Raw genomic sequence first — 27,955 nt, 5'->3', positions numbered from 1 at the left:
ACTGCAATAAATTTATTTGACACCCTTAGTTCCTTTTATAATGAAGATTTACAACAATAAATAATGTAACAAGCTGTTAAAACAAGTTGTTAAAGACACCATTAAAACACCATTAGACTAAAACAGAGGTAGCCAACATGGTCGCCCACAGGGACCCCGCGAGTCGCCCGCAAGGCATGCTCTAAATTAAAGAAGAAAAAAAAAAATTCAAAAATGAAGAAAAAAAAGAGAAAATTAAATTTGAAAGAAAAAAAAAAAGTCAAACCGCCATCTCACTCTATGCTGAGACAAGCTAGCGGGAGCAGCAACGATGGCGAGCTAGATGTGGTTTTTGCCCCCCAAACTAAAGAAAACATGGCAGAAAAGCGAAAGAAAACATACTATTTTCATAATGATTGGGAGGAATAGTTCTTTTTTACGACAGTGAAAGAAAAATGTGTGGGGCAACTGTTGCGACGGCAAAGCGGCACAATGTGGAGAGACACTTCAGTACGTGTCACAAAAGCTTCCATGCTAACTACCCACCTGGCAGCGCACTACGGACAGAAAAAGCCCGTGACTTAAAGGCAGCTTTGGGCAAACGACAGTCTTTTTTCACGAGGCCGGTGATAAAATCACAAAAAGCAACTGAAGCTTCGTTTAGAGCTGCACATTGTTTGATAAAGAACAAGAAAGCCTTTTCGGACGGGGAGGTCTTGAAAGAAGCAATGGTGATAGTTGCAAACACTGTGTTCAAAGATGAGAAGAATGGTCCCGATGCCATCTCCGCTCTCTCCGATGTCCAACTGGGGGCAAGTACGATGGTTAGAAGAGTGTCGGCTATGTCCGAAAACTTGACGGAGCAACTGGACCGGGATCTGGTTAAGTGCAGGTGGTTTAGCATCCAGTGCGACGAGTCCGTGGACAACACCAGTACAGCTCAGCTGATGATGTTTATCCGAATGGTGTTTGATGATTTCTCCACAAAAGAAGAAGTCCTGACACTTCTGCCCCTGAATACAACAACGAGGGGAATTGACATCTACAACGCGGTGAAGAGGTTCTTCGTGGAGAAAAAGGTACCATTAGAAAAGCTGGTGTCGGTGACAACAGACGGGGCTCCCGCCGTGACGGGAGCCCCGTCATTGCGCAATGCAAAGGGGACCCAGACTTCCCAACATTTCTACATTACCACTGCATCATTCACCAGCAGGCGCTATGTGCAAAAGTAACCGGCTTTGATCATGTGATGACTCCTGTCATGAAGATCATAAATGGCATCCGCTCCAAAGACAAACAACACAGGACATTCAAGGTGCTATTGGAGGAGCTGTCAGCTGAATATGGTGACCTGTTACTACACACAGAAATCCGATGGCTCAGCAGGGGACGCATTTTGCAGCGTTTTTTTGTCACTTTTGGGCGAAATCAAACAGTTCATGCAATCGAAAGGGGAAGACGCCTCGCTGCTCGAGGACACTGAGTGGATATTTGACCTTGCATTTTTAACGGACATCACTGGGAAACTGAACCATTTGAACTTTGAGCTGCAAGGCAAGGCTAAGACTGTCGCTGACATGATAAGTGCTGTAAACGCATTTAGAGCTAAGATGAACCTTTTCTCTGTGCATTTACAGAGAAAAAAAGTGCTGCACTTTCCCTCCGTACAGTCAGTGTTGAATGACAATGCTTCTGCATCTGTGGCTTTTGACAAAGCTGTAGAAAAGTACTCTCAAGTCATAAACAGACTAGGGCAAGAGTTTGAGAACAGGTTTTGTGACTTTGATCAACTTGAGCCATGTGTGTCATTCATTTCAAATCCTTTCATGCAAGTGGACATGACATGCATTGCTGAGCAACTAAGTGCTATGTTCAACTTGGGACAGAGTTCATGATTTGTTCAAAAATGTTACAATGGTAGTGGTTAGTACAAACGAGACATGATTTGAAGATATGACTGTTAATGATTTCCTAAAAAATTTTAGAAGTGATAATTTGAAAAAAAATATAACAGGTGTGATTTTGAACAAAATGCTACAAATGTGCTTATTCATACAAAACTGTCAAGAAAGATATTTACAAAAATGAGATGTGATACCTCTGACTTTCAAATGTTGAAACAGATTAACAGAAATAAATGTTGCATGTTTTAATATATCTGTTTCCTACCATCATTGTTGTGGAAATCATTGTTAATAATTATTGTGAGGAACAATTAACATTGACGTGATCAGACAGTCTCTTCACATATATTATTATTATTATTAAAAGGTGATCTGTGCAACTTTGTTATTCAGGAAGTTTGTATCAAACAAATAGCCCTTCGTACTACTCAGTACCTTTGAAGTAGCTCTCAGTTTCAAAAAGGTTGGTGACCCCTGGACTAAACCATCTAATGGTGTCATGTAGCTTAATAAAATATAATAATCGGTCTAACAAGTTCTTTTACTTTAAAACTTTAATTACAGTTAACTAGCCCGTATCTGATGGTGTCAGGTATAGTTACATTTAAATATTTCAGCACAAAGACAGCAGCAAAATGGTACAAAACATTTTGAGATTAAAACTTTTCTCCATCTTTTCAAACCTCCTTGAACCCCCAGGCCCACTCCTCCTTCCACCAAGCCCCTTTGTCAACTATTTTACAAACAAGATAGATGACATACGCTCCTCATTCTCCAACCCACCTTCTGTAATTAACTTTCCATCAACTTCACCTTCATCCCATTCTCTTTCTTCTTTCACCCCCATCTCCCAATCAAGTTCTTACCCTGGTAAATTCCACTCGCCCAACTACCTGCCCCCTTTACCCCATTCCTTCCTACAGCTTCCGACCTTCTTCCTTTTCTCACCCATCTTGTCAACTTCCGTGTCAACTGGCTGTTTCCTTAATTCTCTTAAGGAGGCAAGAGTAAACCCTTTCCTCAGGAAACCTGGGTGAAGTAAACAACTACAGACCTTTCTGCTGCATTTGACACAGTGACTCACCAGATCCTTATTTCCTCCCTTCAGGATCTGGGTCTCTCAGGCTCTGCACTCTCCCTACTCTCATCCTACCCAACCCAGTCTCATCAGAAAACGTATACTACCTACGTTGGTCCACTTGGAAAAACGTAGGCATCTCACAATTTGGCCTCTCAAATTGTGAGATGTCTACGTTTTTGTCTGCCCATTGTTTTGCATTGGCCTGTGCCCACGTCACGTGACTCTCAAGTTCCCGTCTGCGAAAACGAAAACATGGCGGACATTCCTTATATTTTCAGATAAAAATTTCATTTTATAATATAGTTTGGGCATTAAAATACATTCTGACACCATTTCTAGCGAGAAATATGCTCTTTGCTTCCACAATCTTCAGCCAGTTCATGCTTACGATCTATATTTTATTAGTTATCACGAATATTTTTTCAGATCTCGCCAGAAAATCGTAGAAATGGAACGTTTTTATCGTTGCTATGGTGGTTGCTGTGAACGCTGCCATGCCGTAAACCACGTCGTAGCGTGCTGCTGAATCATCGTCCGTGCGTTGTGTCGTTCAGTGAGCGTGAATGTTATTCACGTTCTTTGATATTAATATTTGATGATAGATTACACCTCTAATTCGAAGGATCTAAGAATTCCCCGCAACTACATTCATACCGAGGCGGGCCCGATTGCGCATGCGTGAGTGGACCTGTCGTGTGACTGTCGTAAATAATTTTTTTTTTAACTTTCCGGTCCATTTAACACAAAGCTACGTCATAAACATGGACCGCTTGGGAGACGACGATGTTATAATCCTTCTGTCAGGTAAGTCGTTTATTAGGGCCCGAGCACCTCCGGTGGGAGGCCCTATTGTATTTCGAAGGATTTGTATTTCCCTTTTGGGGCTTTTTCAGGGCCTAGACATGCTCAAATTGTTACCAAAGTTTGCAGGGAATTCAAAACCCCAAAAAGTAATTGTATTCTGGAGTAATTTGAAATGGGCGTGGAAAAATGCCTCAACAGCGCCATCTAAGGAAAAGCCCCTCAGTTAGCTTTCACCGATCTTCACAAAAATCGTAGCCCAGGTGTATCATGACAAGACAAACAAAAAAGGTCAGGGGTGCAATTGGAAAAAAGCAACAGGAAGCCTGCCATTTTGACTTTAGTGGCCATATTGGCCATTTTCCACATTTTTACTTTGATGTACTTGTCCCAGGGCTTTCATCAGATCAACTTCATATGGAGATGAGTGTCATCACAACAAGATGGAGATGAAAACTACCTCAAAGATCGATTTTTCGTCACACGGTGTGACCGTGGCGTGGCGTCAAAGTTCGATTACACGCCATCAAAACACGAGGTTCTGTATCTCGGAAATATTTGGTCGAATCGAGTCCAAACTAGACATGTAAGACAAAAGTCCCGGCCTGATCACATCTACACAGAAATCATAACTTAAAAACACAGCGCCCCCTGGTGGCAACAGGAAATTACATGTTTTTACTTTGATGAACTGCTCCTGGCTGCTTTACAATATACAGCTCAAAAGAGCTCAGTCAAGTCATTGGATCATGGTCAGAATTGTGACATTTCCTCAAACCGTGTAAACATTGAGGTGCAGCGAAGGTTCATCCTTCACCAAAGGAGACGAAGTTGTCATAAGTCCAGTGTGCATTGTCCTATCATCGCACTTTTAGTTACTTTTGTACTTTTAGTTACTTTTGTACTTTTAGTTACTTTTTAGTTACTTTCGTACTTTTAGTTACTTTTTAGTTACTTTCGTACTTTTAGTTACTTTTTAGTTACTTTTGTACTTTTACTTACTTTTGTACTTTTAGTTACTTTTTAGTTACTTTCGTACTTTTAGTTACTTTTTAGTTACTTTCGCACTTTTAGTACTTTTAGTTACTTTACATTTAGTTACTTTTGTACTTTTAGTTACTTTTTAGTTACTTTTGTACTTTTAGTTACTTTTGTACTTTTAGTTACTTTTAGTTACTTTCGTACTTTTAGTTACTTTCGTACTTCTAGTTACTTTTTAGTTACTTTTGTACTTTTTAGTTACTTTTGTACTTTTAGTTACTTTTGTACTTTTAGTTACTTTTTAGTTACTTTTTAGTTACTTTCGTACATTTAGTTACTTTTTAGTTACTTTCTCACTTTTAGTTACTTTTGTACTTTTACTTACTTTTGTACTTTTGAATTTTTAGTTACTTTTTGTTACTTTTGTACTTTTAGTTACTTTTAGTTACTTTCGACGGATTTTCGTCCGTCTGTCTGTCCGTACTTTTTTTTTTTTGGAAGGACAGACGGACGGATTTTATTTAATTTTTTAAATTTCAATTTAATTTAATTAATTAATTAATTTTTATTTTTTGACGGACAGACGGACGCTCCATATATTAATATTAGTGCAGGGTCATAGCGCCACCTACTGATCAGTGTGATAATTATGTTGTTGTAACATTGTCCAATTGACACAAAATTGCTCACGCTACATCAGAGCCCCTACTTGAACAGATATATTAGTCTGGCAACAGGAAGTAAGCTTTGTTTTACAACTATCATTTGATTTACATAAAATTTTCACAGTGTGATGTGCAATTGATAGCGTGGACTGTAATGAGCAATTAGCAGGCAAGGATCGACATCCTTGCCGCAGTGCGCAAAACGCATGCAACGCGGAGACGTGCGCTTGGTCATTGATCGCTCTCTCCACTAACCACAACAGGCTTCAAAATGCATGTGCTCGGGCCCGTTAGTGCTACAACGTAGCCCTAGTTTTGTTTTGTTTTTAAGTATTGTAACTATCTGGGTTTACAGTCCGAGTGCTGAGACAGCGAATGTGGAGTCTGTCGATACAGACAATGGAGTGCTATTGTTAAGACTAAAATCTATGTTTTTCTTTGTGTGTGTGTCTGTGAAGATGGCAATGAAACTGAACTCTAAACAAATGCAGTAGGTTAGACAGGGGTGGGGGCAGGGGCAGTTTGGGCTGAATATGTGGGAGAATGTGTGGCCTTCACATAGTGACTGTTAGTAGCCGTTGCTGGCTGGTTTTAATCTTGAAGTTGGTTAGTGTGTGTGTGTGTGCGTCACATCGCAGTTCAGTCTCGCACCTGTCTGATAATGCCTGTTGTGGAGACTGTACATCTGTGGCATACAATACACTGTACTTTACCTTGTTCTCATACCTAACTTACTATATTACAGCCTAAACTCCATTAGCTTTGTTCAAACATCACACATACATGGATGCACAGTTTTCATAAGAAACTGTGACCTACCCTTAGAAAGAATTCAAGCAGCTGCCACTAGGTTCTGAAGGACAGATAGGAAAGGCGTTGTTTTGTCTAGAAAATGCGCATGCTTACGCATCTCACTCCAATGAACAACAACACCATATCTGAAAAAATACTGAAGACCCACAAGGCTTCAGCTGAAGGCCTGTCTGTAAAACATGAAACCAAACACTGTCAGAATGTGAAGATTTGCCCAGCAACTGTCAAAGGAGGGGCGAACCTGGGAGTGGCTCCTCATCATTCGCAGACTCCAGGGCCAAGAGGATGGGACCACGCCTGCGCACCAGCAAGGGAGAGCCAAGGTCTGGACCATGGTGACTCCCCCTCGTTATTGACCAATGAAGTTATACCTACTATTATAAGTACTGTACCCGTCGTCCGTTCGGGGCGACTCTTGACTACCCCGTGCTACTAGAAAGCCGAGGCTGTGTATTGAGTGCCCATAGCTATGTGCACATAGCTATGCTGTACCTTTTCATTGCTTCTGAATAAATACTTGTTGAACCAAACCGAGACCGGCTCTTCTCATATCTCGGGATAAAAGAACATGACACTATTCATTTGCTAATATTCTATTGTTTGTACTCAGGCTACAGCCCACGGTAGCCTGTGTTACCTGGGATGTGAATACATGGTTGGTGAAACCAGTTCAAGACGCTTAGCTCATCATTGAGGGACGCTACAATATAAATATAAACATAAACAGATAATGTAATGGTATAAGGAAACTAACAGAAACCATGAATCAGCCCATAAAATAGTTCTACACGATACAGTGTAGGGCCTGCAGGGTGAAAGGCCCTATGTAGGGCCTTCACTATACATTAATTCTAAGTTTTGAGAGCTTCCCTATTTTTGGAGTGTGATAGTTTGATTTCGTTTTCTCAAATTAAGGATGGTTTATGATTGAACTTTGATTTATGAATGCTTTAGATTAACAAGGGATGTATTTGTCCATTACTCCACAATATCAGATCAATTTGGTTTAATTTATAGTATGCAATATGACAATAATGTTTTCAAAACAAGATGTTAGGGCAGGGATGCCAGGGTTACGGCCCGATAGATCTTCCGCCGGAAGTCAGTGATGAGGGAGGGGTCAAAGATGTCCCGCCGGTGGCGCCAACAGCGTTCCTCAGGGCCATAACCCTCCCAGTCCACCAGGTAGCGGAAGCCACGCCCCTGGCACCGCATGTCCAGGATGTGCTGCACCGTGTAAACGGGACCACCGTCCACCATCCGGGGGGAGGGGGGGCAGCATCAGGAGGAGAGAGGGGACTGGACTGAACAGGCTTCAGCTGGGACACGTGAAATGTGGGGTGAATCCTACGAAAGGAGGCAGGGAGCTTCAGCCGGACAGCACAGGGGTTTACAACAGCCTCTACCTCAAACGGACCAACGTACCGGTGGGCAAGCTTCCTAGAGTCCACTTGGAGAGGGAGATCCCTGGAAAGGAGCCATACCCTGTGCCCCAGAGCATAAGCGGGTGCCGGGGTACAGTGACGGTTGGCCTGGGCCTGAGTCCTGGAGGAAGCACGGAGCAGGGCAGCACGAGCACGCCTCCAAGTGCCACGACAGCGGCGCATATTGGCCTGGACCGAAGGGACAGCGATCTCGGCCTCCTGATCTGGGAACAGAGGGGGTTCATAGCCAAGAGAACAGAGGAAGGGAGACATACCGGAGGAGGCGTTAGGGAGCGTGTTATGGGCGTACTCCACCGAGGGCAGCCGAGCACTCCAGGACGATGGCTCAGCAGCAGAGACGCAGCGGAGTGCCGCCTCCATCTCCTGATTGGCCCGCTCGGTCTGGCCGTTGGATTGGGGGTGATATCCAGAAGACAGGCTGGCGGTCGCCCCCAGGGCCGTGCAGAAGGCCTTCCAAACCTGGGACGTAAACTGCGGCCCTCTGTCGGAGATGATGTCTGACGGCAGACCATGGATGCGGAAGACATTTTGCACCAATAAGTCAGCAGTCTCCCGAGCGGAGGGTAGTTTGGGCAGGGCAATGAAATGAGCAGCCTTGGAGAAACGGTCAATTATAGTGAGGACCACAGTATTACCTCCAGACGGGGGAAGACCGGTTACGAAGTCCAGGGCAATGTGGGACCACGGGCGACCGGGGATCGGCAGAGGACGGAGCAAACCAGAACTGGGCTTGGTGGAAGTCTTATTCCGGGAACAGACGGTGCAGGCTGCTACAAATGACCGAGTATCCGTGTCCATGGTCGGCCACCAGAAGCGTCGTTTGAGGAACGAGATGGTTCGATGGATCCCCGGATGACAGGTAAGGCGGGAGGAGTGTGCCCACTGTAGGACCTGAGAGCGGACAGAGTCTGGGACGAAGAGGCAGTTAGGAGGTCCAGTACCTGGGTCAGGCTGGGTGGTCTGAGCCCGATGGACCGTGGTTTCGACCTCCCAGGTGAGGACAGCAATGATGCAGGACGGAGGTACGATGGTCTCTGGTTCAGCGGGGGCCTCCTCCACCGTAAACTGGCGTGACAGGGCATCCGGCTTCACATTCCTGGAACCTGGACAGTAAGTCAAGGTGAAATTGAATCTTCCCAAGAACAGGGCCCACCTTGCCTGACGAGAGTTCAGACGCTTGGCAGTCCGGATGTAGGAAAGGTTCCTGTAGTCGGTCCACACAATGAAGGGGTGCTCCGCACCCTCGAGCCAGTGTCGCCATTCCTCCAACGCCAACACCACAGCGAGTAGCTCCCGATTGCCAACATCATAGTTCCTCTCCGGGGGATCAAGCTTGTGGGAGAAGAAAGCACAAGGATGCAGCTTGTTATCTTCGGGAGAGCGTTGGGAGAGTATAGGGCGGCTGTGGCTGAGGGGTAGAGTGGTCGTCCTCTAACCTGAAGGTCCGCAGTTCGATCCCCAGTCTTCCCCATCTGCATGCCGAAGTGTCCTTGAGGGGCAAGATGGGCAAGATGCTGAACCCCGAACTGCCCCTCATAGAACAACAAAGTGCTGCTAATAGATGCACTGTATGAATCTGTGTGTGAATGGGTGAATGTAAAACTGTACTGTAAAGAGCTTTGAGTGGTCATCAAGACTAGAAAAGCGCTATATAAATACAAAACCATTTACCATATAGCACCTACCCCAGTTTCAGACGCATCCACCTCCACAACGAACTGCAGTGACAGGTCAGGGTAGACAAGGATGGGAGAGGAGACGAACAGGCACTTGAGGTCGGAGAAGGCCGCCTCGGCCTCAGAAGTCCAGCGGAATGGGACTGAGGGGGAGGTGAGTGCTGTCAGAGGAGCTGCTATGGTGCTGTAGTTCCTTACAAACCTCCTGTAGAAGTTGGCAAAGCCATTGAAGCGCTGCAGCTGCTTGCGGTTGGTGGGAGTGGGCCAGTCCGCGACAGCAGAGACTTTGGCGGGATACATCCGGAGCTCCCCCTGAGAGATGATGAAACCGAGAAAGGAAGTAGTGGCGGCATGAAACTCACATTTCTCGGTCTTGTTCTCCAGGAGTCGCTGCAGCACTGTGCAGACATGATCCTGATGATCCTGGAGAGAGCAGGAGTAGATAAGAATATCATCCAAATAGACGAACACAAACCGGCCTAGCATGTCACGGAGCACATCATTCACCAGGGCTTGGAAGACTGCTGGGGCATTGGAGAGACCAAAAGGCATTACCAGGTATTCAAAATGACCTAACGGGGTATTGAAAGCAGTCTTCCATTCATCACCCTTCCTGATGCGCACCAGATGGTAGGCGTTGCGCAGGTCCAGGGTGGTGAAGATGGAGGCTCCTTGGAGAGGGACAAAGGCAGAGTCAATGAGAGGCAGAGGATACTTGTTTTTGACTGTGATGTTGTTGAGCCCTCTATAGTCAATACAAGGTCTTAAGGTGCCGTCCTTCTTCCCGACATAGAAAAATCCAGCACCCATCGGAGAGGATGATGGACGGATGATCCCAGCCGTCAGGGACTCTTGAATGTACTTCTCCATGGCCAGCTGCTCTGGGCGATTGAGGTTGTACAGACGGCTGCTGGGATGAGGGGCCCCAGGCAGAAGCTCAATGGCGCTGTCATATGGCCGATGGGGAGGAAGAGAGAGAGCCTGCTCCTTGCTGAAGACTGGGGCGAGGTCATGGTAAGCTTGGGGAACCGAGGACAGGTCCGGGGGCTCCGCTACAGACGGCGGCTCAGATGTGGGGGTTTGGGCAGAACGGAGACAGTGGGAGTGACAATATGGGCTCCAGGAACGGATCTTTCCTGTAGTCCAATCAAAATGTGGGTTGTGGAGTTTCAGCCAGGGAAATCCCAGGAGTAGGGGAACATGCGGACAGTCGATGAGATGAAAACGGATCTTCTCCTGGTGATTTCCCGATAGATGTAAGGGTATGGGGACGGTCCTTCGGGTCAACCCTGGCCAGTAGCATACCATTTAGGGCCTTGGTATCCAGTGGGACATCGAGGGGCTCCGTCTCGATGCCCAACTGTTGACAAACCCTACTATCAATAAAACTCTCGTCAGCCCCTGAATCAATTAGGGCCGTTAATGGGAATGACCTCTCCCGCCACACGAGGGCGGCATCGAGTTTGTATCTCTCTGATACAAACTCCAGGTGAAAACTGGTCAAAGTGCTCGTGCATAAGGAGAAAATGTCAAAACACTGACAAAGGTTTTTTTTGGCAATTTCAAACATCACATCCCATAAATCCCATAAACTGACGGTCTGGGGGAGAGGGACTGACAACACGGCTCGACAGTATTTCTCCCACTACTGCCGAGCCGGACCTTTTACCGGACGGACGGGGCAATTAGCAAGAAAATGGCCAGTTCGGCCACAGTACAGGCAGGACTGGGTCTTCATTCTGCGGTTCTTTTCTCCGGGGGACAGATGGAGGCCGTCTATTTGCATGGGCTCTGGTTCGGGAAAGTACGGCATTTCACGGCGGGCCCCGAGGGGAGTCAGCTGTTCAGAGCGACAGTAATCAGGGGAACTAGTTGTTGGTCGCCGGTTTTAATGGCGAGTTGAATGGTCTCGTCCAACGTCTTAAACTCTCCCCGGAGTGCAATCTCCTTCCCAATGTCATGGTTTAAGCCATTTTGGAATGCCGTGACCAGTGCGGCCTCGTTCCAGCCCGACTCCACCGCCAAACCCCGGAAATGAACCACAAACTCCCGGACTGTCAGTCGTCCTTGACGGATCCTCGAAAGCCGCTGCCCGGCTTGCTGGCCCTGTATCGGGTGATTGAACATCCGCTTGAGCTCTGTAGCGAAGGCATCGGCAGACACGGCCAGCAGGGAGTGTTGCTCGAAGAGGGCATTATAAAAGCTGAGCGGACGTCCCTCTAGTGAATTAACCAGGTAAGCGATCTTAGCAGCATCACTGGCATATCTAATGGGCTGGGCATTAAAGGCTAACTGGCACTGGGTGAGAAACTGGCGACAGGTGTTAGGGTCACCGGAGTATTTAGCTGGTGGGGGAATACAGGGTTCGAGGGCAGCAGTGCCTGCAGCAGGGGCAGGTTGGGCGGCTGGAGGGGCTTGTTGAACAGGAGCAGGGGCCTGAGCGGGGGGGGGGCAGGGGCTGCATCCAGCCGAACGATAAGAGCGGACAGGGCGGTGGTGACTTGATCCAATTTCTCTTTGATGCTATGCAGGGCCTCGTCGTGGTGGCCCAGATGTGCTCCTTGGAGGGCCATGGTCTGTTTGAGGGCCTCAGCTTGCTCTGCCAAGTCCATCTTGGCCGGACTATACTGTTAAGACCAGGCTTTGGACGCAGAGGCAGAGAGAGGCTTGAGACAGAAGTCAAGTCAAACAGGGTTTAATAGTATGACCGTGTGGAACAGGTAGGCAGGCAGGAATCCAAGGCTGGAGTCAGGGGTGATGAATGTCCGTGTGAGGCAGGCAGGCAGGCAGAAATCTGAGGCTGGAGTCAGGGCTAATGTCCAGCTGTTGATCCTGGGCAGGGAGACAGGGAAAGTCAGGACACAGCAAAACAGGAAGTTCAGAATCTTCTAGTATATTTACTAAAGGTTGTGGCTGGCAGTACTGACGGTAACTTAGTCTATAGTCCGGTGAAGACTGAGAGCAGGGCTGGAGCTTATAAAGGCAGCTGACCGCTCAACAGCAGCTGTGTAGCCAAGACCCCAACTCCAGCACACCAGGTCCTCATCTGCAATTAGTCTCCACACGCACCGAGAGAGAGAGAGAGAGAGAGAGAGAGAGAGAGAGAGAGAGAGAGAGAGAGAGAGAGAGAGAGAGACACTAGGGGGCAGATGAGGCAGAGGGCATGACACACCCTCCATGTTGGCTTTTGCAGTGGATGGGATCCGTAAACTATACGGCTTTAAGAGCCATTCAGGGTAGAAAATTTAGAGTGCCATAAACAGTACATTTGTAAATATGTATATATTTTGTATGTTTGAGACTTGAATGATTTTTTGTTGTTCTGGCCAAGGATTCTGAGGTGTCTTCCTTGGTTGACTACATCCATGAGACGACAAAACACGTAAAGTTATATTACATTGTCCCTTATTTTATGACACAAAGTTACGCCGGGTTTACACCGGACGCAGCGAGGCTGCGAGGCAGCGCAGCGCCGTTCCCAAGCACGCAGCCAGGCTGTTCACACGGGACGAGCATTTCTCCGCTGGTCAGCCCGCGATTCACTCACATGTGGCATTTGTCTGGATCGTTGGGACTGGGAGGCTGCAGCAGTTGCTCGGGCGCGACCGCTCGCTCTCCCATGGGTGAGCTGGAATTTGTGTCAGCGCCACACAGCCAGCAGTGTGGAAGACTTCCGCAGTGTTCAGCACTACTGTAACACCGGCACAAAGACACCGAGCCCCCCCACTCGTTACGCCGGGTTTACACCGGACACGGAAGCGCCGCTGCGAGGCTGCGAGGCAGCGCAGCGCCGTTCTCAAGCGCGCAGCCGCCTGGCTGTTCACGCGGGACGTGCATTTCTCCGCGCTGGTCAGCCCCATAGACTGTGTATATATAAGGTCAGCCCGCGATTCTGCTTTCTCCGCTTGTTGTTGTACCCGTTGAATGTCGGGGTTCGGGGGTAAATGATGGTCTTCATAGCCCCCCACCACCCCTCTCTTTCTCTCTCTGTCTGTCTGCTTGTGTGCTTGTAGTGGATGGGCAGAGGGGGACATTTAATTATGTGATTGGGAAAATTAAAACTCCAGGACAACAGAAGGGAATACAAAGTATGGGATGCATATTTGATAATTTATATCATATAAAATATGTAATTTATATTGTTTAAAATCATGGGGGGAGAGGGGGAGGGGGGAGCTGGCTCATTAGCATTTAAAGGAACAGGCACTCAAAACAGGTCACTCTGTGGAGGGCTGTTTTATACAGGGTAAAAAGGGTGCTGTTTGAAATGATCCTTGTGGTATTTTGACCAAAGTATGTTACAGACATTTCATTAAGACCCCAAGGAACCATATCAACTTGTGGTAAAATGGGCATGCTATGTCCCCTTTAAGGGACTGAATATGTTCCATCCAGAAATATTTGCATTTCCCTTATATCTAAAAAAACTGCTTGCTTCACAGACTGCAGTTTTGTTTTGCTCCGATGTGGTGTGCAAATACTAGCTGTATCTGCAAAGGGTTGTGCAGCATTAACATTTTGTAACTCTGATTTTGTTTTGACAGACTGTGCAAAGGACCTTGAGAACACCACCACTCTACAGGAAGACACAGTCCAGTAATGGGTGTCAGATGTTCAGCAGTGGACGACAGGTACTGTGGAAAAAATGTATGTCATTGTTGCACAATGTCCTTTGATTCTGTTTACACAAGGTCTACACAAAAAGGTTTGATTGTAAACTGATATTGGCACGAATTCATTTTATTCTCCTCTTCACAAGGACCAACCAATCAAAATGACTTGCAGAACGCCATTGATGGACTCTATTTGAGCATTAAGCAGCAAAGATTTCAGCTGTATCGTCAGACTGGTGAGACAACAAGATGCCAACTTTAATGCCGATTTCTTTGTGTAACATACTGTGACAAAATGTATTGATTACTATTTGCAGATTGTAAAAATAGCTAACCCATTTATAAAAAAAACTAAACTAGAATTGTATGACTCCGCTAACCAGTGCAGTTTCTGTGTACATATCTCTACATACTTTTTCTCATATAAATGTCACTGTAACCTCTTGACAACTGAAACCATAAGATGAGGTCATTGTGGCCTTGACCTTTGACTTTAAGGCAAATAGTCAGATGGACAACCCGAAAAACATACAGTTACGCCTCCGGCCACTGGCTATTGCAGAGGCATTAAAATGTTAGTGTAGTAGACTGGATTTTATTGGTGTTACATTGGTCATCTTGACCAATATTTGGTTTCACATTCTAGATGGCAATAAGCAGAGACATCAACTCAGGAAAAATATTTTTGTAGAAAAGAAAGCCTTGTATGTGTGTATATATACATACACACAAACGCACTATTAAAACATTTTGTTTTTTATCATACATTCTCAGGCAGTACTGAGGCATTTACGGAGACGGGACGTGAGGGTCTACTCTGCGTGCTCAAGAGAAGACTGCACAAAGTTCAAGCTCAGCAGGCTGCAGTGGGTCCGACATATTCTGGAACGGCAACAATGTCTTTGGATGACTCCTCCTCTGAAGAGGAAAACATGGAGAGTTACTTCTCCACTGATGAAGAACTGTGAGTGCTGTGATTAGGTAAAGATGTGAATGACTCTGTTGCTGCACTGCTACTGTTGCTACTCCCTGGCAGCCTTAGGAAGGCCTTAGCTTGGTGTTGGGTAGCTGTTAGCTTCAGCATATTTAGTTTTTAGCGGCCTGTCTGACGTTTATCTTTAAAAAAAAACAATCAAAGGGAACCATCTTCATAATTTAACACTATGGTTTGTTTGTGTCCTTCAGTTCTTCTCAAGTGAAGCTGTACCACTGTGCTCCAGCTCCACACTCCCTCCAGCAGCCTCCACTCCTGATGCTAACCTCCTGTCTCCATCACGCCAAGCAGCAAACCTGGAGTGACAGAACTTTCTCCATAGCTGCCCCCTCCCTCTGAAACCCCCTCTCCCAAACACCATTTTTGTAGTTTTTAAACTCTTTTTTGCATGAGAATTGTTGATCATATAATTTCCAGCAACTGCCTTAATGTAATTTTTGTGCATAATAAATGACATTGATCATAACATATTGTGATTTCCTTGCACTTCTACACCATGTTATTGGCAGATAAGATGCTGATTGAGTTAAAGCAGTGAATGCTCTGCTATAAGCAAAATAAACACAAAAGGATCAAATGGATTTGAAGTAGAATGGGCACATTACGTTCTGTAGAGAGTACCTCAGCTACTGAAGTCAGAAAATTACTTTCTTTATCTGAGGTTTCAGTCATTTATAGTCACAGCAAAGCACACAGGTCTGGTTGTCTAAGTGGCGCCTATATCATATTGTTTAAGATGTGTAACATCAAGCTTGTGTATCAGTGCTAAATACATCCAGTCATAAGTCAGAGTCCACCCTCTTGTTTACACTAAAATTAGGTGACCCAGATGTTTCACAATGCAATCTGATTGCATTCAAGGTCATATGAGAAACATTCTTAACATCAAAGAAATGAACACAGAGTACAGCAATAGATGTTTCACTTTAAATCAGTAGCTGGTAAGCGGCAGCCTGACTTATTCATACACTTTAATACTACAATGAATGAGGCAGGGGTTTTCTATCAGAAATCATTTCTGGGACATTACTTTAAAAGATCTCCAGTATAAGCAAATATGTTCTAAAATTGGTTTACATCCAAGTGTGAGGCTGTCCCACCACTTGGAGTTAAGATATAGTCCAGGTATGAACAGTCAAAACCTCAAATCACACCCAGTACGGTATGGTTCAGGTGACAGTAGGTGGAAGGTGAAGGTCATTTCCATGAGCTCAAGAGAAACATAATGTGACGTCTTAGTAGTTCATATTTGGGTCCTCTTAAAACATGCACCCACTAGGTACTCTATACTGTAATCCTGAAAATCAGGGACCATGCTACATTGGGGTCTAGGGGAAGGGAGTAGCAATGTTAAAAATCCAAGGGAAGACTGTGATATGAAAAGTGTTTCACAAGGAAAATTAGGTCTACACTTGCCCAAATTGAATGCAGATATATGTATCAAGTCAGATGGATACCATAGATTTATACAGAGTCAATGTCATTGGTAGTGAAAGTAGAAAATGAATACACTAAGATACATACAGTATTCAAAATATATCATGCAGAAGAGTATTGGTGTAAGTATATGGACATAATATATGGACACAAGTATAAATATTGTTGTGAGAGAATAAACAAGTAGTCCAGAGAGTATGTACACAGTATGTGTGGGGGAGGGGTGGCTGCAAGTTAGGGATGGTGGTAGTGGTGGGAGGGGGGAAGGGGGGTAGGGGGGTGGGGGGGGGGATGACGACCCGCCCTACTCTCCCTCTGATTGGCTAGTAATCCTTATTGGCGCCAGAGCTATGTATTGGTGTTTAGGAATGAGGACCGTCAGAGTTAGGGTCAGGGGTTAGCCAATCAGAACCAGAGTAGGGGGCGGGCATTGTCATCATCGCGGGAATCCTGACATTCTCCACAACAGCTGATGCTGCTGGACAGGTATGGGACGAGCAATTATTGAAAAGTATTAGGCATTTGTTAATAATTACCATGGAGCAGAGTTTATATTGGTTCCTAACGTTTCAGTTTGGTGTGAAACGTGTAGTATAGTATAGTGTGTATGTGTATACTAACTTGAATGTGAAATCTCAACATATAGCTCAGTCTACTGCAAAAAGTCATAAACACCACATTTAAAGCATAGATCAAATTAAGTTGTATGGATGTATTTCATTTATATATATTGAAAATAATGAATATGCTAGTATGCACCACAAAACATTACTCTGATATTAATGTGTTTTTGTTCTATTGAGGTTGGAGTAACAAGCATCCCTCCACTCACCAACCCTCCATCATCCCTGCCAACCAGCCACCCATCAGCCAACTGACCGCTTGTCCTCTCAACCAACCCTCCACCAGTCCTGACATGCAGCCTCCCAGTGCCATGTTGAATCAGGGTATGTTGTGGTGACATTTTTAGATAACGAACACAATAACGTCATATTTTTACTAAGGTGTTACACAAGTAAATAATACATACATGTTGGTCAGAGTAACCAACCTTGGAAATCTTCGTAAAGATGATTGATGTTTGTGAACTTTGTTTCTACAATTGTCATGACATTACATCACATTATGTAAATTTAAATTTGTTTTGCTAGAGTTGTGATATTGTGGTAATAAATTGCAGTATTATATTCATATATATATATATATATCTATATATATCTGAGTGTGTGAATGGATATGATCCCTAAAACTGAGCTCACCATACATGTTTACTCTTTAGAGTTTTTATCTTTTCACATGTTTTTAGTGGATTTGGACTCACAAACATATGTCGTAGGGTGAGAAAAGTGAGCAGCGGAGTCTGTATTTGTGCGCTGTTACCTTTCCCTCAGATTCTGGGACTATATTAAAGAAGCTGTGCAATTCTTTTATATAATCATCCGTTTATAGACATCAATTTGGCCCGGGACAAGCGTGATTACTAGCAATTTCCACTGTACACAATTTTTTAAGGAGGCAGTACGAAATTTGACAGAGCCGGCTAACAATGATCTGAATATCTTAAATTTATTATCTAGGGCAGCAGGGCTCCATCTAATTGGCTAAATATATTGACATGCAGAGCGTGAATACATGGCACATTGAACACCATTTATCGCAGTCCAAGCAGTCTTTTACGACATGTATATCGCCCATGTTGATATCGCGCTGACCGTAATTTTTAGATATCTTGTACAGCCCTAGTGTCTATGATTTAAAACCCTTAAGCATGATCTGTTTTTTCCCTGTTCTAAAGCCAAATACGGTTTGCTGCCATCTAGTGGTTATTTTTTTCCAACCAGCTGACTAGTTAATGGGTTTGAAGTCATCAGCGGATAATGAGATGAAATATTGCTGGTCATCAACATAATCATGTTATTTTTGCTGTTGATAAAGCCAAGGGGAATCATGTAAAGTTAAAAGTGCACAGGAAGGAACCCTGTGGAACCCCAAACACTATTGTTTTTTGTTGGAGTGGAAGTCGACTGTTAATCGATTAGTTGTTGCAGCCCTAGATTGACACACCCAGTTTTTTTAGCATTTCCAGTAGGTTCCCATGATCTCCATGATGCATGTGCTAAATGCATAGCTTAGGTCGGAGTATTAGGATGTTCACTGACAATTGATTATCAAATTGTGCAACAATGCTAATATTAATATATATGACGTCAGATTGAGAGTAAGTGTACTCTTGTTTTGCTCTTTCAGAAGCAACCATTCAATCACTGGAGGAGAGAAGTAATACCCAGTGAAGAAGGTACTGAAAAGCAAAAGGCTGAAGGTTTGATTTGTTGTAATTTGAGGTAAAAAAATTCAGTTGTAATATACAAAAAAATGTTGTACTACAGAGATACTAACTGGATTTACAATCACCACAACTTCAAACTGTAAAGTCATGTGACCATAGGTTTGCTTGTAATGACAAACATGTTTTAATGTGTTTCAGGCGAACGTAATGGAATTGGTGGAGCGGGAGCCCTGTTCCATGTGATATGTACAATGTCTCTTAATTGGATTTGATTGTCCCTAAAATTACTTAATGTTGACTGCAATATTACAATTAAGAAATTAGTATTTTATATTGTTAGTTTTTCTTATCAAACATTATGCATTTTTTTACTTTTATGTAAATTGTTGCTGCTAATGTGGTGCTATTTATTTATTTGAAAAATATTTTTAAAAAGACAAGTATAAACTATTGTCTTGACAATTGACTATTACAATAATCAGGTCATTTACACTATCAGCTTACTGTGTGCATGTTAACATATTCAATGCGTATTGCATTTATAGCTCACTGTGTCTCGTTGCCCTTCTTCCTTGTCAAGTTTTGAATTCCATTCAATGCTAATGTAAAAAAAATTCTTCTCGGTTAATTACAGTGGGAAGACGTGGCGCTTGCAGTGGGTGCCAAAGGAGAACACCGGGAGTTGACATACATACACACGAATATACACAAAACGCATACACACACACAACCTTTTATATCACACATGTGACTTAAAAGGTTCAATGTTAAGTGTTTATTGTTCAAGAGGTTTTTGTTAATATTACTTATATATATATATATATATATACACACACATATATATTTATACACATATATATATATACACATATATAGATAGATAGATGTATTACAACAGCATGTCAATATATATACAGTATATATTAATAATATTGTAATATTACTATTATTTTTATTTGTTTAATTGAAAAGACTATGTTGCTGTTTCTTTAGCTTACTGTTAATTTATATTTTAGGAATGTAGTCACATTTGTTTTGTATGTATGGTACATTAAAAACCCTTCAAACCCCAACGCCTTGTGTGATTGTGTGAACTGCTGAAACCATTTGCTGCTGGAATTGTTTGCTGATTTTTATATATAAATTATATAATTGATTTAGCCCTTGCCTTATACAGTATGTCTATCATCTCTATACAGTTATACAAAATAAAAAAATAAAAAGTAGACAGCAGATTTGTTTTTATTCATCGCTATTACAGAGCACATGAAGATTAACAGTATGTACAAACAACTCTTTACATAGCAGAAATACAAATACAAAGTTATAAGAAGAAAGTAAAGATCTTAATGTTCATCATCATCAGTCCATATCAAATTGATCAAATACACAATAGGCATATATACTGTAAAAATGTGCACTCGCCATACTAAGCCGTCCAAGATGACAGATCCGCTCACGCATGCGCACTCGGGCCCGCCTCGGTATGAATGTAGTTGCGGGGAATTCTTAGATCCTTCGAATTAGAGGTGTAATCTATCATCAAATATTAATATCAAAGAACGTGAATAACATTCACGCTCACTGAACGACACAACGCACGGACGATGATTCAAACAGCACGCTACGACGTGGTTTACGGCATGGCAGCGTTCACAGCAACCACCATAGCAACGATAAAAACGTTACATTACTACGATTTTCTGGCGAGATCTGAAAAAATATTCGTGATAACTAATAAAATATAGATCGTAAGCATGAACTGGCTGAAGATTGTGGAAGCAAAGAGCATATTTCTCGCTAGAAATGGTGTCAGAATGTATTTTAATGCCCAAACTATATTATAAAATGAAATTTTTATCTGAAAATATAAGGAATGTCCGCCATGTTTTCGTTTTCGCAGCCGGGAACTTGAGAGTCACATGACGTGGGCACAGGCCAATGCAAAACAATGGGCAGACAAAAACGTAGACATCTCACAATTTGAGAGGCCAAATTGTGAGATGCCTACGTTTTTCCAAGTGGACCAACGTAGGTAGTATACGTTTTCTGATGAGACTGGGTTGTCCTACCACAAAGACTGCACTTACCGGGTGACTTGGAGATGATCTGTGTCAGAACCTTGTCCTCTGACTACCGGGGTCCCTCAAGTTTCCGTCCTGGGTCCTCTCCTCTTCTCTCTGTACACCAACTCTCTCGGCTCCGTCATTCACTCACATGGCTTTTCCTACCACAGCTACACAGATGACACCCAACTAATTCTCTCTTTTCCCAGATCTAAAATACAAGAGGCAGCACGAATCTCTGCCTGTCTGACTGACATCTCTCAGTGGATGTCCGCACACCACCTGAAAATCAACCTTGACAAGACCGAACTACTTTTCCTGACAGGGAAAGGCTCTCCCACCCATGACCTTACTATCACCATCGACAACTCCATGGTAGCCCCCACCCAGACCGCAAGGAACCTGGGTGTGACACTAGACAGCCAACTTTCCCTTACTGCCAACATTACTGCAACAAGCTGCTCGTGTAGATACATACTGCACAACATCAGGAGAATACGCCCCCTTCTCACTAAGAAGGCGGCACAAGTTCTGGTCCAGGCCCTGGTCATCTCACGCTTAGACTACTGCAATTCCCTGTTGGCTGGTCTGCCTGCTAGTGCCAACTGACCTCTGCAGCTCATCCAGAATGCAGCAGCTCGACTGGTCTTCAACTTGCCTAAGTTAACTCACACTACTCCGCTCCTCAGCTCCCTTCACTGGTTACCAGTGGCTGCTCACATTCGCTTCAAGACACTAATACTTGCGTACCGTGCTGCGAACGGATCAGGCCCAGTCTACAGCCCGTCTGCTCCGCTCTGCATCTGCAAATCGACTTGCTGCTCCCTCACTGCAAGGTAACCACTCAACAAAATCACGACTGTTTGCTGTCCTGGCTCCTAAATGGTGGAACGAGCTCCCCATTGACATCAGGACAGCAGAAAGTCTACACATCTTTTACGACTTCAACTTGGTAAAGAAGATGGTGTCATTAACAATAAAAAAATTTAATAAAAAAAAGTTTAGTTGCACTGATATGTAGCACTTACATGTAGCACTTGTGGTTTGGCTTTTGAAGTTAATGTACTTACATTATTCTTGTTGTTCTGGGTTTGTACCCTCATGGTTGAATGCACTTATTGTAAGTTGCTTTGGATAAAAGAATCAGCGAAATGAAATGTAATGTAATGTAAATGATCCCTGAATAATATCAGTTAGTAAAACCAGTCAGACAAATATGAACCCCTTTTTTACTGAGAAAGTATTATAGATTGTTTATGTTATTACAATTGTGCTGTAATTTACAAAATAAGGTTTTCAATTCAAAAATCAGATTACAACAGTAAGTATATGACAGTGGTCAGTGCTCTCCACACTGATTTGACTTTAATCCGTTTAGACTTGTGGGCTACAATTAAAATGACAAACTCTGATATTTATAAAAACCTGCTGAAATGATATTTATGTACCGGAATAAATGGGGCGTCGCTTCTTCTGCAACAATGAAGTTAAAACACAGTGTTGCGTCTTAATCTGCGGGAAGAACTTTCTCTGCAGGAGTGTGTGTTTGTGTGTGTATCACAAACTGATAACATGTATTTAGTTTTTAATCAATGGTGTCGGATCATGACTCCGGATCGTTCCGATCCCTTTAACCCTGATGTCCTGTCTGTGCGCGTCATGTTACGTCCCGTGTTGTGTAGCAGGTTTAAACATGTCTCATAAACTCTAGAGAAAATCAAACAAACACAAAATAAACGTCAATTCTGTGCATGTCCTAATAACTTGTGATTAGTGATGATGTTTATTGTTAAAGTGTAAAGTGAGCGCCGGTCAGAAGGGGAGTGAAGAGGAAGCAGACTTCGACAGAGACTCTAACACAGGGGTACCGGACCCTTAATGAGCGTCTGTCCTGATCCTAAAGCAGCAGTGGTTATAATTATGCAGCGGTGGAAACCCGCTAAAACAATGAACCTAGCGGAAAACATGAATCACGTCTAAGAATTCAGAATTTTCCAAAACACTAGTTGATGTTCAGTTGCAAAGTGATGTACCAGTGAAAGTGACGACTGTCAAAATATGTAGGGAGACTTCCAGTGTATTGTTACGACACAAAACCCAGGAAGCTCATTCGAGTCACTCAAGCATGACGTTTCTGACTTAGAGGAACCATAACAAAACGCGCGAGTGTTTTCCAGAGTTTTTGGGTTGGTAGACATGCCAGATACCCACATTAACGTGTAGAAGCACTAACAAAGTGGAATTTGCATGCTATGTCCCCTTTAAATAAACGGTAACTTACAACAATTACATATTAAAAACCACTTGAGGCATGTAAGCGTTGTAAAGACCGCGACCATCCGGAAGCAACAACACCGCAGCGCTAGCCAGTTAGCAGCAGCGGGTAGCATGTAGCCTAGCTTCTTAGCCTGAGCTAACCAGGTAACGTTGAGCTCAGCGGGCGTGGCTCAGCTGTCAGTCTTCACTCACGCTCCTCCTCTTTGCCCATTTATTGGTTAGCCAGAAACTAGGAGGAGTCAGCACAGGCAAGATGGCGCCGGTTGAACGCCCACTGCGAGCCTCATTTTCACTCTTCAGAAACCAACGGGTGACGTCACGGACACTACGTCCATCTATATATACAGTCTATGGTTGAACAAGGCGGCTGCAGGTGCAGCGTGATTGACAAGTTCCCCAGCAATTCACATTTCGTGGCCCTTGCCAAAGTACCCCCCTAGGCAATCGCCTAGTTTCGTCCAGGGGTCGGCAACCCGCGGCAGCCGCATGCGGCTCTTCAGCCCCTCTGCAGTGGCTCTTTACAGTGTTGTGCATGTCGCGCATATTTTTCGCGAACGGTGAACTTAACGAATCAGTTTTCATATGATGAACGTGAGCATGAGTGAACGTCACGTTCACGTTTATTTTTTAAATCATCATCGTATCAGGCCATCATGAAATACCAGGAGCGGGCGAATGTGTGTGTGCGTTCCCAGACAGCGGACACACACACACAGGCCCCGGGGCTCCGCCCCCACTCACTCGCTCAGAGAGACACACACAGTGAGATCAGAGCTCGTTCACGTGAAGCAGCCGGTCAGTGACTTACCGGCTGCTTCTTAACAGTGGAAACAGGAAACAGTGAAAACACCGAGTTTCTCTGGTCACAGCTGCTCAGTGATCAGCTGCTTCTTGATCAGAGCAGAAGCTGCAGTTGGTTTGTACCAAGCTTCAGTTTCTGTGTCCGCCTCCACTCTGACCTGCTCTCACTTTTTGTTTTAATATTTCGTCAACTAAAATATCCATCATACCCGATGGTAGATCGTGTCGTGTTCTTTTATCCTTAGGTATGAGAAGGGTCGGTCTTAGTTCAAAAAGTATTTATTTAGAAGCAATGAAAAAGGTACAGCATAGCTATGGGCACTCAATGCACAGCCTCAGCTTTTAGTCCGTAGCTCGGGGTGGCCAAGAGTCGCCCCGAACGGATGACAGGTGCAATATTTATAATAGTAGGTTGAAGGCGTGGTCCCAGCATCTTGGAACTGGAATCCACCAATGATGAGGAGCCGCTCCCAGGTTCGTCACTCCTTTGATAGTAGCTGGACAAATCTTCACATTCTGACAGTGTTAAGTTTTGTGTATTAAGAAAAAGCCTTTATCCGGCTGAAGCTTTGTGAGTCTTCAGTAGTTTTGCAGACACAGTGTTTTTGTTCATTGGAGTGTGAAACATTGTGTTTTTGTTTTATCGTCTGTATGTTCTGTGTGTGTAAGCATGCGTATTTATCAGACAAGACAACGCCTTTCCTATCTGGCCTTCAGAAGCTGGGGCAGCTTCTTGATTTCTTTCTAAGGCATAGGTCACAGTGTCTTAATGAGCACAGTGCATTTATGTATGTGTGATGTTGAATAAAGCTAAAGGAATACTGTAATATATATAAAGGTTTATGTATGAGAACAAGTTTAAGTACAGTGTATTGTATGCCACGGATTACAGTCCTAACACATAACAAAACATAAATTCTTTCTGTTAAGGTACAAACATGGTGCGTGTAAAATCAATCCTTTTCGGGGCTATAGTGTCTAATTATATTATTAAAATCCTAACAATCGCTGTACGTGGGGAAAAAACAGAAGAGGATGACAGCACACTGAAACAGACTTTAGTCATAATTGAATACAAGCTGGCCTATTTTTTATGTTGACTCTTTTTAAGCTATTAGGCTGCAGCTATATGTTTTATTTATTTCAGAGGGCTGCTTCTTATTTTATACATTTCCCACATATATGGGGAGGACTCAAATAGGCCTGCATAGTTCTGTGTTTAATTTATTTCAAAGTAGGCCTGCACATGCCAGTGTATTTTCTTCTCCTCTTCATAAGAGTTTGGTGTTTTCCTTTGTTGTAACAGGTAAAAATAGCAATAAAATGTCAACAGTTTTCTTTACTGTTGTTCTATAATTTCATAAATGCAACTATATATAAAACTTTATAAGCTGTTTTATCAAATATGTTTTGCGGCTCCAGAAAAAAATATTTGGGGGAAGAGGGGGCAAAATGGCTCTTGATAGTAAAGGTTGCCTACCCCTGGCCTATATGGACGCGCAGGCAGTGCAAACAATTCCCAGTGTAACCCTACAACAGGGGTATTCAACAAAAATTGAAAGAGGTCCAGTTAGAGAAAATTTCTTGAAGCAAAGGTCTGGAAGATCATAATGTCTAACTATTTAGTGTGATATATATTTAAGTAGCCTAGTAGTTGTATCAACATCTGCATGTACTAAATACCTGACTGTCAAATCAAATGAATTCAGTACGATTCAAAAACTTTTTGACAATATTTATTGTCACATAACATAGAACTGAACATATATGTATGATTGCAGATATGTATAATGTTCTCTCATTAACTAAATAAAAGTAGGACTGCATTTCAAAATAAGAGAAAATAAATAAAATGTGAAAATTGTGCATGTTCAAATAAAGGGCTTAACTTCAGAAAAATAAAATAAAGGGAGCAAAAGCTTGAATTTCCCTTTTTCTGTTTCACATCTTGACTCAAAAGTCTCAACCAATTTTACAGATAATAAATCTCAACACATCTTAACAATTTAACAGTTTTAGAATCACTTTCTTCCCCTCTTATATCCCACTCCCCACTTTGTTCGTCTGTTTCTCTCCCTTTCTCCGTCTCACTCCTGTTTCTCTCCCTTTCTCCGTCTCACTCCTCCGTTTCTCCCCTTTCTCCGTCTCACCTGTTTCTCTCCCTTTCTCCGTCTCACTCCTGTTTCTCTCCCTTTCTCCGTCTCACTCCTCCGTTTCTCTCCCTTTCTCCGTCTCACTCGTTTCTCTCCCTTCTCCGTCTCACTCCTGTTTCTCTCCTTTCTCCGTCTCATTCTCCTTCTCCGTCTCACTCCTGTTTCTCTCCCTCTCTCCGTCTCACTCCTCTGTTTCTCTCCCTTTCTCCGTCTCACTCCTCTGTTTCTCAACTTTCTCCGTCTCACTCCTCTGTTTCTCTCCCTTTGTTTTCTCTACCTGTATCTCTATCTTTCTTTTTCTTTCTACCGTCTCTTCATGTGTAACTTGCCTCTAACTCTCTCACCTGTCTGCACTGTAGAGTCGCAATGTTTACCGCCTGGAATGCACAGACTTGATTGGCTGAGTAGTATCACATGGGATGGCTTAACTCGCATGCAATTGGTCTGTGCTTTTCCTCATCCGCTAAACTATTACCGTAAAGACTACAAAAGCTGCGCCGGTTACAAATAGAAGCGCCCCGTCAGGTTTTAAACCATAACCTTCTGTTTTGGCTGTAGGTCCGGGTCCGTACGGGACGGCTTCTGGGTCCGGACCATAGACTGTATATACAGTATAATGGACGTAGGGTCCGTGACGTCACCCGTTGGTTTCTGAAGAGTGGAAATGAGGCTAGTAGTGGGCGTTCACCCGGCGCCATCTTGCCGGTGCTGACTCCTCCTAGTTCCTGGCTAACCAATAAATGGGCAAAGAGGAGGAGCGCGAGTGAAGACTGACAGCTGAGCCACGCCCGCAGAGCTCAACGGTACCTGGTTAGCTCAGGCTAAGGAGCTAGGCTACATGCTACCCGCTGCTGCAAACTGGCTAGCGCTGCGGTGTTGTTGCTTCAGGATGGTCGCGATCTTTACAACGAACTCACTAGAGGTAAGTAACCTTGAAACTACACAACAACAAAACTTATTGCTTTATCTATTATCATAACCATATGCTTACATGCCTCAAGTGGTTTTTAATATGTAATTGTTATAAAAGTTACTGTTTATTTAACACGTGTAATGAACAGATTGAAGCAAATTAACTACACTACTACAGTCGTGTGTTTGGTTGTGACTTGATTTTAATTTTAATAAGTTAATAAGTTAATATCAATACGCTACATGTGTAAGTTGCATGTGATAGTAACTATATTTCACAAATGTTGTGATACATGCTGGTGTAACCACCATTACTATAGCCACCTTGTTTATTTAGCCTGTTATGGAATTTACAGTGAATTAGACAGTTTAGATAAGATTATAATCTCCACACACCACTGTTGTAAACAGTTCTCATATTTATTATATAATTATGTTTTCACACTGAGAGAAGTGGAGAGACTTGATGTGGACTGTTATCAACAGCTCTGTGGGAGATTATCACCTTGAATATTACAGATTTTATAGTGAGTTTCTTCTTTTCATTAGATGAAGCACAGCAGCACCTGATGTCCTCAGCATCCACTGTGGCAGCAGCAACATGATGGAGATCGGCAGCTTCAGGCTGGTCAACATGAGGACGACCTGCACCAGCTTCATCTGCACAACACTTCATGTTTTCCTCCCTTAACTAAAGATGGCCTGCAACTGTTTAGAGTCATTGCTAAGTGTCATGGATAATAGAGTTAATTTCTATATTCATTATGGTTGGTTAAAAAAAATGAACACTTATCAGAACAATGTTTATCTTTTACTTTCTGATTTGATACACTTTAGATAAAAACCCAGTGTTTTATTTTTCTTCTTTGCCAAAAGAGACAGAACACGGTCAGCACAGCTGTGTCCTTCAGGCTCGTCTGTCCCTAATAAAATGACAGGAAACATAAAAGTATGGCATTATTGTAGAGGAAGTGTTACTTATGAACAAAGTTTGTATCCTTATTTTCTGTGGATATTCAACTATGTATTTGAATATGGTTTTGGATTAAACAGTGCCCTACCAAGACAAT

This window comes from Hippoglossus stenolepis, chromosome 4, assembly GCF_022539355.2.
Source record: "Hippoglossus stenolepis isolate QCI-W04-F060 chromosome 4, HSTE1.2, whole genome shotgun sequence".
In the NCBI taxonomy this organism is placed as follows: domain Eukaryota; kingdom Metazoa; phylum Chordata; class Actinopteri; order Pleuronectiformes; family Pleuronectidae; genus Hippoglossus; species Hippoglossus stenolepis.
The sequence above is the reverse complement of the archived record's forward strand: the minus strand, read 5'-3'. Positions refer to the sequence as shown.